This window comes from Diplotaxodon limnothrissa, linkage group LG5, assembly GCF_057381915.1.
Source record: "Diplotaxodon limnothrissa isolate DT_005_m linkage group LG5, D_limnothrissa_male_GT1.1, whole genome shotgun sequence".
In the NCBI taxonomy this organism is placed as follows: domain Eukaryota; kingdom Metazoa; phylum Chordata; class Actinopteri; order Cichliformes; family Cichlidae; genus Diplotaxodon; species Diplotaxodon limnothrissa.
The window spans coordinates 11,276,347-11,291,072 of NC_140600.1; the positions used below are offsets into that span (position 1 = coordinate 11,276,347).

At 42.4% G+C, this 14,726-nt stretch overlaps 1 protein-coding gene across 2 annotated transcripts in view; it reads right to left on the minus strand.

Moving 5' to 3' along the window:
- The window catches only part of ndrg3a (ndrg family member 3a), a 33,071-nt gene extending 18,703 nt beyond the window's left edge, over positions 1-14,368 (minus strand). For both annotated transcript variants that reach the window (XM_085353038.1, XM_085353037.1), the window contains exon 1: positions 14,237-14,368. The gene's annotated coding sequence lies outside the window, so the exon portion shown is untranslated. The remainder of the gene's footprint in view (positions 1-14,236) is intronic.
- Positions 14,369-14,726: the final 358 nt, after the last annotated feature.

Genomic DNA, 14,726 nt, shown 5'->3' on the forward strand with positions numbered 1-14,726 from the left:
CTGGCTAGTGGGGTAATTGAAGTGTTTAGTGCGACGGGGGTCAAGGCAAGCTTAAACTGACAGGCTGACTGGGTGGCTTTCATAGCCTAACCCCACTGACCTCACCGCCTTCTATCCTCTACACCAGCAATATTACAGAAGCAGAACGCTTGCTTTTATCTTGAAAACTGCTCAAATGCTCTACACCTTTCTTGTGAGCGACTTGCTTTGTGCAACCTGGCGTTGCACAAAAATCAGCCTCTCTTAGACAGGCACTGTTCATTAATCTCACAGCATTTGAATTTGCGCTTTCCTGTATAAGCTTGGACCCAGTAGCATATACATGTCACCTTCAAAACAGCACAGCAGCTCTGAGTGCATATTATACCAAGGCAGGCTCACACACTGAATCTTCAGTTGCTCAGCTCATCATTGCTTTGTAAAATGTCCTAAACAGCCACGACAGGAGAAAGAAAAATAGGTACACTAACATTTTTACTGGGTTTTAGAGTGTGGCTGTGATGGGTAAGGTTAAAACAATTGATTGCTAACAACTTTACAATCAAAATATTGGCAGAACATTAACAATAGCAGAAGTCAGTTTGTTGCTTCCAGCTGTTTTTAGAAGTCTTTTTTTCTATGTTTTCCTTTACATGCTTACTTCACTTACTGAGAGCATCACAAAGCAGAGTGAGAGAGTTGGACCTATTTATGCACATGGCATAGTGCATCACCAACAAGGTGTGAAAGAATTGATCACTGACTTCCTCAATTCACAAAGGTGAGCAAGTAGCTTCTCTATTATCGAGGTGACTTCCTAAATATAGAAGCCGAGGCAGGAAAACTCACAATGTCACAAGGGTTACCTGCCTCACTCTGTCACTGTTGTGGATATATGTGAATGAAGCAGAGAGGAACACTAACGTAACGCTAAGTCGACCTCATCTAAATGACAAAATGCCATCATTTATCAGACTGATGAAGCCGGAAATGTTACATATCATATGACTGTAAATTGGGTACAGACTAGCTGTATCCCAGAGCAGCTCTGCTGGTCTCATAACCCCTTGTAACAATGCAGGTAAAGAGCACCAGATCACATTTAGAAACATCCACTGCCTTCGCCACCCTTTTCCTGCCTACTCTATGTCTGAGCTACCATTCAGCATCTACAGCTGTTGCCATAGAGACAAAGCTGGTTGCTGATGTTTATTCTAAACTGGGATAGACCCAAGGGACAGATGTAAGGCAAAGAAACAAGGGGAATAGATAATGGTAGAAATGAGAGCTGCCGAAACACGTTTTGAGCTTCATTTCCTTCAATGCCGTGGAACAATGCTCGAGTGTAACACATACATGTTATCTCGATGATAGCAAAGAATTCTATAACTGTAACAGGAAATGATTCCCAGGCTACAGCAGGGAAATTCACTTTGCAGCTTGCAAGGTTTGTCCCACATTCACACCGCACCATGGATGTGGAGGAGGATGGGGGAAGGATTCAAAGTGCTGATATGGAACAAGATCTTCCTGCCTTAACAGTATTACCATCTGTTGTAGCCGATCACTCACAAACAAATACTCTCTAATACCAGATTCTGTTTTACTCAGCTCCACCTGCATTAATACGAGTAACACCAGATTACATGCTGGATCTCACACTTTAATTTCCCACATCTGTGCTCTTCAGGTTCTTTCTCCTGCAAAAGCGTGTTGCTTTTAGGAGAGCCTCATCGCCAAGGATAAATATCAGCTCACACAACGAGGAAAGGAGCAGGCAACAGAGGATCCTGCAGAAAGTGTGTCAAGAGAAAACCCACATGAGGCTCTTTCGACACTGAAAAGGTCATCTTTCATTACATTCTAAAGTCAGCAGTGTCTCTGAGAGACCAGGAGGTCTTCCAATTCTGGCAAAATGACTTTATCGGAAGAATTGCAAAGACATGCTGAAATCTGTCAGTTTAATAAAGGGATAACTCATTTACCATCGCCCCCCTCTCCTCCCCACTCTTCTGCTGGCAAGCACTCCTGCCTACCTCACACAGAACATCCTGAGCTTTAAGCAGAGACAGAGCCAGTCTTTGCTTTAACAGTGAGACGCAGGCGCCTGAATACATCCGTGTGTGGACACAGTGGCGCATGCCAAACACTTCCTTGAGATATACCTCGTCTCTGCCAACAAAAGGAGTCCTGTAGCTGCCATGTCAGCAGGCATCCCTGAGTGATTGATGAGCAAATCCCCCTCCTCCCACTTTTTCCTCTCTCCCTCATCCTCTCCTTCTCTGCACTCTCTCCATCTTTTCCTTTTTCTGCTCATCTCCATCACACCTTGGGCCATCAGGAACTGTTTGCAGGTGATGTGATGGGCAACTGAAAGCCCAGCTGTGCCACCACTTAATTTAGCCCTTTTTCACCATGGCAACAGTGACTTCAGATTTACTTGTTTACGTCATGGCCGCACTTTTGACTCTGGCCTCTCTGCTTTCGTGCTGAATATCAGCACAGTGACCTCATATTAACGTGCCTCCAGGGCTACGAAGACCCTGACTCAGCCATCAGGTGTACTGCTATGGCGATAAACAATGAAATCCTATCGACTCACTGTCATCCGGCACGGTGGGAAGAGGATTACAGCAATGACGGTGGGGTTCAAATGAAGGACTAATTAACAACCCCCAAGAAAACCAATTAAAAAAAAACAAAGCTCACAAAATGTTACAAACATGGTTTTAAATTTAATTTTTATATAGAAAACTACAAAACAAAAAGTTTCAGTTCTGCTGCATTGCTTCTGATTTGATCTTTAATCTTGCACCTTTCCAGGTTTACAGTTCTACACATTTTAAACATTTCGCTTCAACAGTACAAAAAGCATCTTAGTCATTGGTAATGTGTCACTTTGCCCTACCACGCATTGCCTTTTTAAAATTCAGAATCCTTATGGTTTATTTATCTTAATGACTTTAACTTCAAACTATCCTCTTAGGCTGATCTAGATTCATTTGAAGTTTGTTTTCTGTGGTATGTAAAAGGGATTCTTGCTTAAAAGCAGCGAAGATTTATTTTCATGTTTTGATCCTCTGAAAGTCGGTGCTGCAAAGTTTTCAGCTTGCACAAAAAAAATTAAAAAAAAAATTAAAATGACTTGAGACACTGGCCAAAATTTGCAAAGAGTAGTGGTGGATCACACTAAAGCTCTGTGCAGGAACTGTATCCTCCATAGAACAGCACATTTCTAAACTGATGATGCTTGACAGGTCAGCTCGCTCTCTGTGAGAGTTTAAGGTCTTTGGTGAACTCGGGTGCGTTTTGATTTTTTATGACCACACATCATTTCACACAGAACAAGAGGGAAAGTTCAGCAAAGCCTTCAGATCCCCTATAAGTCTCACCTTAATCCTCAAGAAACTAAGCTAATTTAGTGAGTGAAATGACAGACTAAAGTCAGGGATTAGAAATGGAAATTTACGGGCGCTCGCTGTGTGTGCAGGTGACCATGTGCCACATGACTGAAAGGCAGCAGCTCGAGTTTAAATCTGGCCTGAAAAACTTTCTGGCCCACACAACTTTCCAGTGGGCCAGATCCTGGTAAAAAAAAGAAGATGAAGAAGCAGAAACACTTCCATGGTAAAAAAAACAAACTATCATGGCATGTATAAACATATGTCTGGGCTCATTTCTCCTTCCCCTGGTGCTGTTTTGAGTGGCAGTTTTTGTCTTTTGGATTTTATTAAAATTGTATTGACTTTATTCCTCGATAAAGCTTCTTCTTCTTTTGCTCTCAGTATTTTTATTCTAAAGTGAAATGGCTACTTTTGGTTTCCCAAGTTTACTGATCTGATCGTGCTGACAGCTCGACTGCCCAGAGCGAGGCCTGTAATCCTGGAGGAGCTGCAGAGGTGATGATGGGGGTTCAGAGCCGGAGCCATTCCAGCAATCATCATGGGGTTATGTGAGGTCCTTGGACAATAAGATGGACGCGCCTGGCGAGCTGACTAAGACCCAGGAACACTGTGTAATTTTATTGTGTTGCATGGAAATGAGACTACACTCACAGTTCCCTAACCACAGTGTAACCATATCTGGCTCCAGGACTTTTCGTATGTGATGGGTATTTACTGTGAGCGGTAATTACTGTGGAGGGACTGCACTCTTTGGAAATTAAATGTGGTGTAGTCCCAGGCATGTTACTACAAAGAAACATTTTTTGGCCTTAATATCAAACTGTGAGTGGAATGAATCCATATTACTTGCCAAAGGATTTCTCTTCTGTGGTTGCTGTCAGAATCCAGTATCTACTCTGAATCATCCAGTTGGAATCGAAGTGGATTCTTCCATCAGCTGACACAGAGATCATGCAAACAACTGTGGCTGTGGCCAAAAGTTATAGATAATAAAAGGAAAACCTCTAAACCACGTGATCTTTTCAGACAGGCAGTGCCAAAAGGACAGATACAGAAACTCTTAACACCTCACCTCTATTTATTTTTTCACATCTTTACTTGCCTCCAATATATGCAGATTTAATTTATTGAGCTTTTTAAAAGTTATTTCACTATTTGGTATTTTCTATTTAATTGTGCTCTTTTTCGGTAATTTTTACCTTCTTTTTTGTCATATTGCATCTAGTTACTCTATTTAAACGTTGTTGTTACAGGTTCATTTAGCCTTCAGTGTCATTCCCAAAAACTTACAATTAGAAATGTTCCTAAAAAAAAAAAAATCCATGGGAACAATACAATTGGAATTAAGTGGGAAGCATTAGATAAACTGACAGAGAATGACCCTTTAATATTTTAGCCGCTATAACACAAAATGTCCCAACCTTTGGGGAAAATTTAAGGATATTTTATTATCTAATAAATAACCCAGTTTGGTTATCTCGTTCTTGACTTGGGCCTATGACCAACTCACTTCCACTGACGGGACGCAGACTTATCTGCCCATCTGCCAAAATGTTACAATCACAGAGGAACACAAGCATGTCTGTCCTCAACTAAAACTCCTGTCCTCATTCAACACTTCAGCGATCTTCACATCACAATAGAAAACAGGCTAGCACAAATTCCACTAGCCTCCTGCCAGCCATTCAGAGAGCCCGACATCCATGTCTGCTCCTCTGTTTTCAATTTCGGGGTAAACACAAATCTGTGTAAACAACTTCGCCTAACCCGGGCACTGGTGCGGTGATGCCCTATTCAAGTGGAATCTTTCTAGTGTACAGTTACTAGAAATTTCCTTATCCTCACTTTTCGTAAACAGGCAAAGCCGGTGTTTATAGTTCTGAGTCTTTAGAGGCGACAATCCGCACCGGAGTAAAGCTAATGGGCTGTGACAAGGCTCAGTTGCAGATTATTGCTCTAACTGGGGTCATTTGGTAAGAGAATTAGAGGAAAAATCCATTCGTTTTGCATTTTCGCCCCCCCCTCCCAGCCTAGTCCCCTTGTTAAGTCACTAACAATGTAATTGACAGAAAGAATTTAAACCCAGAGAGATAATACCTGGGAGGAAATCCGATCTGGAGTCTGAGATGTTTTGTTCTCCACTGTGGGAAAAGCTGACCTATAACACGAAGCATCTCCTGCAGATACTGTCAGCAAACCCACACAGATGAACGAGCACAGACACACGGCACACACTGGCATGCACGCGCACTCGCACGCAGCTCCCCGTGTTTCATGTCTGCGTAATTAAATGACAGCTTGCTCTCCTGGGGCTCCATCATCCTCCTTACAGCTTCTATTATTCTCCTGATACAAGCTGGCAGAAGAGTTTTTCTTCTTTTGACAACATGAGGAAAAAAACTATAACGAGACATGTTGCTGACATTTTTCTCAGGATTCAGTTGAAAAGGTATATTTTTATCCAAAATCCCAAATGTGGGGCAACACCCACAGCTGGTTTTGACATTAAACTTCTAAACAATGGCTTAGGCTCTGTAATAAATGAATACACGCCAATACGCATAGATGATCAGTGCATGGGAAAGCCTGCCAGAGAGAAGCTATTTCAGGACAGTTAATAAGACAAACAAATCTACCACCTCCTTGTTTGATCCTTCTAGGACTAATAAGGTCTAATAAAAGCTAAAAGCTGCATTACTATAATTGACTCACCCCTCTTTGAGAAAGGAATCTGAAGGCGCACTGACTCAGTCATTACTACATTTAATATCCTGTGCCTCCGGACAGTCATTACTCAAAATGCAAGTGATAAAAATGTTGCAGAGGCTGTACTTGGAGGGCTCACGGGACATTACACACATAGGAGCAATAAGGTTTAAGACCTATTCACCAGACAGAATATGTCCACAGAAGACTCACGACCTTGTCCTCTGACCAGTTATGTTCACTCTCGATGAACATGACATCGCTGTCTGTGATAAAAAGCTTTAGCGACACTGTAGTCAGTGCACTCATCTGCCTGCCAAAAAGAGAGGGCCCTCTTCTACTGACAGATTTCTGTAAAAAGGTAAACACACCTATTTACACTCACGCAATTTCAGACAACTAAAAGCTTAAAAAAATACTTAAAAAACACTAACACATTTCAATCCAGTTTAGCAGGGCTTCACTGGCATGAAAGACACTATAGTGGTAAAGCTGCTTCAATAGCCAACAGCTGCATGTGGGGAGTGTGTTCACTGAAATAAGATCCAATGAAAATGATATATAATACACATGTAAATGACATTAAACTGCTTAGCACAGCTATAGGCCTACAGACAAAGGTAACAAAGAGACAGACTTGCTGTCTCCCCAGCAGCAGGAGCACTAAACAGGCCACAAAGCATTACCTTAATGAGAGCACATTAACCCCATGCCCCACCAGCACGGACACTATGTTGGCAAAAACGAAGTGAGCTCTAGTATGATGACTACTGCTGATTTTATATTATAGCTAACATAATATACCATTAGTAAATTATTTAGAATTATCAGTATCACTGACAGTATATTATTCTGCATGTAAAAGAAACAAACATATGAATCACAAAACTAAAAGCACACAAACCAATATCTGATTCGAGGAACACTCAAATACAGATGGCTATATTATTGCTGAGCATTTTCTTCCCCCAATTATTAATAAGGAGACAAAAAGTTAACATTTATAGCAGATAAGACGCAAAAGCAGTGTAGGCGCATGTTACGTTTCTAGATGTTCTTATTCCGCTCTCTCTCCTTTGTGCGTCTTACATCTGTGTTGGCAACAATAACGCAAAGTGCTGTGAAACTGAGCACTCCAGCATCACCTAAGATCTGTAACAGTATCTCACGATATGAGATCTTTTTTTTTTTTTTTTTTTTTTAAAAGAGCCTAGAAGAGTTTAGCATTAGTAGCATAAAGCCTGAAGCCTCCATTGTGGTGTCTGACAAATTTCCGAGCCACGAGGCTAAGAGTGATAACTATCTGATAACTTAATGGCAATTCCCAGTTGATATGGCCGTGACCACTTGAAAAATCTCAACATATTGCCTAACTTTACAGTAAATATATGTATATGTATTGTATGTGTTAAAAAAAGAAGGTGAGCAAAAAGATATATTGCACTTTGAAAGCTTGGTATTTACACCTGTCCATCGAATGGCGAAACTGACACGGGGAAGGCTGCGATAATTAACTGGACCGATTAATAAGTCTATCACCAGCATGGACACTTATGCACATGTCTAATCCTGCAGAGCAGCTAAGTGCAAGAAACCATCTTATTACTCGGTGAGTGCTTTTAAAGGATTCCTTAAGGAGGGCACTTTACCTGCTAATTGTCTTATGAGATTGAAGAGCACCATCTGGCAGATTTGATTCATAACAGCACATCTACGGGCATAATCAGCATGTTTTATGTCTTACATGAAGACGCACATGTCGAGAGAAAATCTCAGAGGACAACTGGCTGGCTCCCTAAACAGAGTGCTATGGTTTGTAAAAATACTTTTCATAACGTTCAGGCTCAACCTAAATTTACTTCACTAATGCAGACCCAGAGACCAACAGTAATATTTTCCACTGGTGTTCTGATGTTTCAGACCAGCAAACTGGAAACTCAATTTATCCATTATGCAGTTGTGGATTCGGGTGTTTGCAAGAGGGAAGCTGGGACATGAGTCAGCCCTCCCCATGCCCCACCCTCCTCACTACATTGTACTATATAGTCAAGCATCTATTCTGGTCTTCGTTTATAAATAAAGTAGTAGTCCTTGCACTAAGCTGCAACTTTATGAGAGCCTTAGTGGGCAGTGTGACTGGACCCCTGTGACTATATTAAACTGCATAGTTTAAAGTAAATACATCCAAATTTTCAAGTGTAATCACTAGAGACCAACATAATTTAACACTGCTTTAACTCGACACTGATGCTAAGATACCAAGCTGCATCCTCCGGGACTGAAAAATGAAGCCACCGTTGAGGTGTCAGAAACTGCACTTCCTCTAATAATGACTGGAAGTTAACTTGTCAAGTGGTTGGAGTTTTAATGATATTACCTAATGAATAATATGGCCTCCTGGAGTTTGTGCTTCAGTTTTAAGCTAATTAACACTTGATAACGCTTCTGTCTCATAAACATACTAGTCTGACCGGGATTTTAAGACCGGACCATAGCAAAGTACAAGCACTACATGAGAATGCATGAGGTTCATATGATTGCTCCTATTACTCCTCCTTGATTCTTTGGCTTAACATCATAGTTAGTCCTACTTGTGGAGCTGATTGGCTAACTGTGAATCCCCCTGCTGCTGCATTGGACCAGCTGCTTTTTCAAATGAGAAACTTTCATTTTTCCATCGGAAGAATCAGTCAACAATCAACTCCATTGCATGAAGTTGACTGATTGATAAACAGACTGGTAGGATCAAAAGACCTGAACCAAAGCAACATCAATTTGGACCAGAGCTGAGGTGTAACACAACCGACCTGTGCGTGTCTTCATTTGTAATTGAACAGCCATGAGAACGGAAACATAATGGACTTACGCACTTTGACTTCCTCGCTTTTTAAAAACACATGAAACCATTTATTGTGATAGAGACTTCACAGATTTTACCCTCCTCTATAAAAGTTCTCTGTGCATTTATAATGTATGTCACAAACACGCATATGAATTCACTTCATCTTTCCTTTAACTCCACAAAGCCCCGCAGGGCACTGACCCAGATGATCCTTTCAAACAATGATAAACAGACTTAATAAGAAAACAGTATTGCAGAAAACAACTGAGTTACTGTAGTGCAGCTGGGTGACATGGGGGGAAATCATATATCAGAAGTCACTGCATAGTCGGGAAACTTAGACCATTTTACATCTTCCAACTATGTTAAAAAATATAACGTTTCACTGGCAAATTTAATGTATCCCTAAAAAAAGTAAATCAAGTCTTGCAGCATTTTGTTAGCGTTCTGTTTCCACAAATGAAGTAGCTTGGCTATACAAACAACTATAACATTAAGCTATCATCTTTAAACTGGAATATTTTTTTTAGACAACACGTTTTCCCCCCTTCATGGTGCAGGGGAGAGAAATAGTCTGCAGATGCAGACCGAGCACAGTTCTGGAAAAATTGTTTTGCAGCACTGAGTGACAGAAGACATGCAATTACTAGCATGGGTTTACATACAACATTAAACTACATCAGCACAAATGCTGTCTCATCCTATACTTCATTATAAAACATATTAACATACCTTAAAAAAATCAATATACTGCCCAGGCCTAAGCTGTAGCTTCATGACAGACACCATTGATGAATCAATAGACATCAGAATATACAGGTCTCACATAAAGGACGCTTAATGATGGGTTACAAGGAAAAAAAATATCGCTGCTAAAGGACGAAGGACGAGACAGCTGTGTCTTGATAAATTAGCTCTGATAGCTCAGATTGAGGTGTGAGTGTGACTGAATGAATCTCTCCTGGCTCCGCTCCTCCTGGCATCTGGCTATAAATTGGCTGAATGGCCAGGCCTGTCTGCCCTGCACTCAGCGCTGCTAATAGAGTACCTGCCCCACTATGCTACGCTAGGCTAGCTGCGGCTCAGTCTATGGGGATTTCCTCTGCCATGCTCAGTTGTGCAGGAAGCCTAAAGAAAGAAAGTTGAAGACAGAAACTGTATGTGTGTGCGAGTGTGTCTGTGTCCTGGGTCACAGCTGGTTGATGTGAAGAGGCAGAGTTTCCAGAAGAGCAGAGTCCTGCTGGAGGCTCAGCAGGATCTGGAGACTGCGGTCAGGCTGGTTGAAGGGCACCTGTGAAAGCAGCAGCGAGGCCATCTGTGTGGCACGGGACCTAACAATCTCAGACACACGCATGCACGGCACATCAGCGTCACTTCAACAAACGAGGGGAGGGAAACACAAGATACTGTTTCCATAAAACATTAACAGAGCACAGAGACATGAGAGCCCTTGTATCCAGAGACAGTGAAGACCTCTGCCTGTGAAAACACAGCAAGCTTTGAATGAGGACAAGTCTCAGTATGTTTCAGTGTATGAATCAGTGCTAAGAGGCCTGTTGCCTCACAGGAACACAGCCTCTGCTAATAGAGTTATCTGTGTGGTCAGCTTGGCTGTCACAATGACTGATTGCTGACAATTCAATTTCCCAGAGAAACACAGAGGTGGCTCCTCTGGCGCCTTCCCTTGGCGAATGTTCGCTGTGGAGGCTGGCGGTGTCCTTGGCAACCACAGGAGGGGGAGGTACGCCCCCCCCAGATCCAGCTCAGCTGGTGGCACTGCTGAAATCGAGCGACCTTTTTCACCATCATTTCCATAAACTCATATTCTTCTTATCACAACAACCAATGAGGAATTCTTCAACAGCTGGCTTTGACTCTACGACTCCAGCACGCTGACTTTAAGTCCAGCGAGAAAACATCAGACGAGTGATAAAAAGATGTCGACTATTCATCTCTTCCTAATATGTAAAAACAACAATACATGTACACGTGCAAACGTGAAACAAACAACTCTCACCGAGTCTAAAGGGTCCAAACCTCTCAAAGTATGATCCCTAAGTTTTTAGATCAGTGCTCGCTGCGTCTCATCTGTGAGAGAATTTATCAGCTTCCAGCAGAAACATGGATCGAGGGGGTCCTGAAACTACCAGGGCGCTGCATCTCCCATATGCTTCGTCACATTAAAGCATCTAAGTGTCTTGGGTGTCCCTGTGACCATAAAGCAAACGGAGGATGTAACCGCTCATACGGCTCACAGCCTATTGTGAGGGACTGTAACTAAAAGCTGCGTGCTGCTATTAACACTTTTAAGTTCGGAGAGCCTGCTGTGTGATGTGTGCCAGCTTATATGGATCTATGACAAACAGGGATTTGGAATATCTCCCCCAATCTGGATTAGTGAATACAGCTTCTTTTCCGCAGAAATCCAACAACCACCTTCAGACAAACGAGAGGAACAGAGAAAACTGAGGGTTAACGTGATGGCATCTGTGCAGATGTGCTCAATATGTGATCCTAAATGAAAAGCAGAGAGACGGGGACAGTCCAGAGGTCAAACCTGGCTTGCATCCAACTCTTTGGATCAACAAGCTTACCACCTGTGCTTCTCCTCGCCTCACTCCCACCTGCTGATTTGGCCGCCGATGTTGATAAGGAAAATGGAGATGGAGCCCTCCTTCTAGCAGGGATGGGATCCAGCAGATAAGAAAGTCTTGAGAAAACTATGTAGAAGACAGCGCGATTGCCTCACACGAAGAAAGTCAGCTCGCAAACGGCCTTGGATGTTTTGCCTTTCGTAGCTCGTCATAAGGAAACTTATCCTCCGTTATATCCATGCAATAAAAACAAACCGAGCAGGGACTCAGCGGGAGACTGGGATGAGATGGAAATTTAAGAGATGAACCCGGAGCAGAGGCTTACATCCATCATCTGTTTTCTCCAGGCTTTGTACAGCTTCAATTACAGATGCTGTTACGAAAACACAGCAGCAGCGCAGAGGACAGAGCCGGACTGAGAAAAAGACACACGGGATAATGTTTACATTGCTCGCCTTGCTGGGGATTTTAAAAAAACAACAAAAACACTATAATAATGTGCTGGCTGTATGTTTTTACTGCCAACTGACTAAGGAGAAATAGCAGAACAGGATGAGGATGTATTGTCAACAAAGGTTTTAGGCATTTTCCATTATAAGAAGAAGTCACGGTAAACGTCTGTGCCTGGCACAGGTTATGTTTGGCCCTGCGGGGCCGGGAATCCAAAGGTGAAAAGCGAATACTAGACAAGACTGACTGTCAGCACAGTGGCTTAATTACTGTCTCCATCTGAGCAGCCAGTGTTATTTCCTGACATTCATCCCTGCCAATGCTGCAAGAAATCCTCTTCTGCACAACAGCAGCATTTTCTCACTTTTCATGTACTCTGTAATCCTTGTAATACATCAAGTGGAAAGTGTAATCCAAGCTGAAAGGCACCGTAAAAGTTTCACCTCTTGACACTAACAAACGGAAATTATTTTTCAGCATTCACTTACGAGCGTTAATGCCATGTGAAGCCCGCAACTGTTTCATTTTGCCGCCTTTGCATTCACTCCAGTGAGTTTGTTTTAATTTCCAAGCGCGCATGGGAGATGAATCACGCCACCTATTAAAAAAAGATATGGCAAAACTCTTGCGATAAACCACATAAACCGCTTATAAATTATTCAACATTTCAGCGAGGGCTCTAAGGATTACAGCCTAGAAAGACCTGATGAACACGTTGTCCTACAGATTCCAAGATGTGAAGGACAACGCGTGCATTAATAAACAACTTTTGACCCTCCCATAAGTTAAGCACAAGGTGATTCGGTGTAATAATCAACCACGAGCTTAGAGCTTCAAACAATAAGGCGAAACACCCCACCCCACCCTACCTGCCATCTGCTCTGTTATTATATATACAAGCTTTCCCAATCGCAGTCAACAGTCTTCTGCAACTATATAGCAACTGACAACAAAATCCTGGTAGTTGCGTAAGCTCTGTTCAGCCTGTTCTGACCATGTGACACTGTTCGGGGCACTGTGGGAGATAAAATTTGTGAATTTAACGCCATCAAACTTTACATTTTAACACTTACATATGCTACACAGGCTTTCTTACACATTTAGCACACAGGAAGGAACACAAAGGTCACAGTGACCTTCTTGTCCTTTTCTGTAGTGTTTAAATCTCCCATAAATGAAACGGTTTCAATAACCTAATGGCAGATTTACTCTGAAAGAGTGGGATATGTGGTGGTATTTAAATACAGGCTCTGATATTCTTAGTAATGAGAAACACCTGATGCCCACTCCCTTACACTTCTCACCTGTGTGACCTTCGCCTGCGTACCAGTGACAATGTCATCAGTCACGTTATGTCTAATTATTTTTCTTTGGGGGGGGGGCTTCTATCTCATTGCGACTGATCTGCATGGTAATGATGGGTCTGTCGAGGATAGACTGGGACAATTTGTGGAGGAGCGTGCAAAGCTGAGGGCAACAAGTCCCCTCACACTGCGAGAGGTGGGAGGCCGGACATTCAACACCCGGCTTCGGATCTTTGGAGACAAATGTTTCCTGTTATAATTCAAACTAAAATTAAATCCATGCAGATAGAAATCATATTACTATTCCAGTAATTGGATAGGGGGGAGTTAAATAAAAGGCACAACTTGTATTTTTGGCGTGTTTATAATAAAAGTTCTTGTTTTTGTTTTCTTTTTATTAACAGGTAATAAGTACTAACAGGTTCTGTGCACTCCATCTATTTAGCTCAAAGCTATTCGGCTAACATTTCTTTAGTTGTCACAGTCCGTTATGAGGCGTCGTGACAGGCCTAGTTGTATTTTAACTAGCTAAAACACGGGTTAACACTTAGCAAGCACAAATGTTAACAGTGAAAAAAAATCCCAGATCAATGGCAACAACAACTGCACTGACAAATGAAGGGAAACAAGCTAAGCCGTTAACACAGGCGTTATGTCGCATCACAGTTGAGAGAAGCGGCTACGAACTCAATTCAATTCAGCTGCAGTTTATTTATTTATTTGTTGGTTTTTGGGTTTTTTTCATGACTGGACCGCTCGCTCCCTGTGAGCCACTGGTGTTTAACATGTGGTTTTAACTAGTCCTCTAACGATCCTCTAACTGCTGCCATCATCGATGTAACAAACGCCTGGACAGTACAGACAGCAGCACGAACAGGTTGAGAAATCCAGCGAGCTGAGGTAATCTGCTGTGGCATCGGGCACATCTGTAAGTGGTAAACGGTTATGAAAACTCACCTCGACGGTTGAAATAAGTATCCGGTGGTTTACTGTCAATTCTTCGCTGGGAGTGCTGTTGAATACCGTCGGTGAATTGTATTTCTAAGTACACAGCGAACAACGCTCGTGGCTGCCCAGCGTTTCCTCTGCCTCAACTACACGGAACTACACGCTGCGGCGGAGACACGGCGGAGGAGCCAATGGGAAAGAGGCGGTACCGCCCACAAAGTGGGGGGTGAGAACGGGAGGTCTCACTCCGCTCCGAAATCACGGAGACGACACTCTGCTCCCAAGGGAGAAACAAAATGTACAGAGACGATCAAAGCCAGTGTTTGTGATGACTTCAGTTCCCAACTTCATTAGATTCGCTAGGCTGCTGAATTTATCGACGATTAATTTTTAAACGACCGCTGTTTATAAGTCTCTGATCAACAGATGAGCATTGAGGCTTAATATATCATTTTCCTTCTCATTCCTTCATTCACGATAGCGGCTGACATTTTGAGAG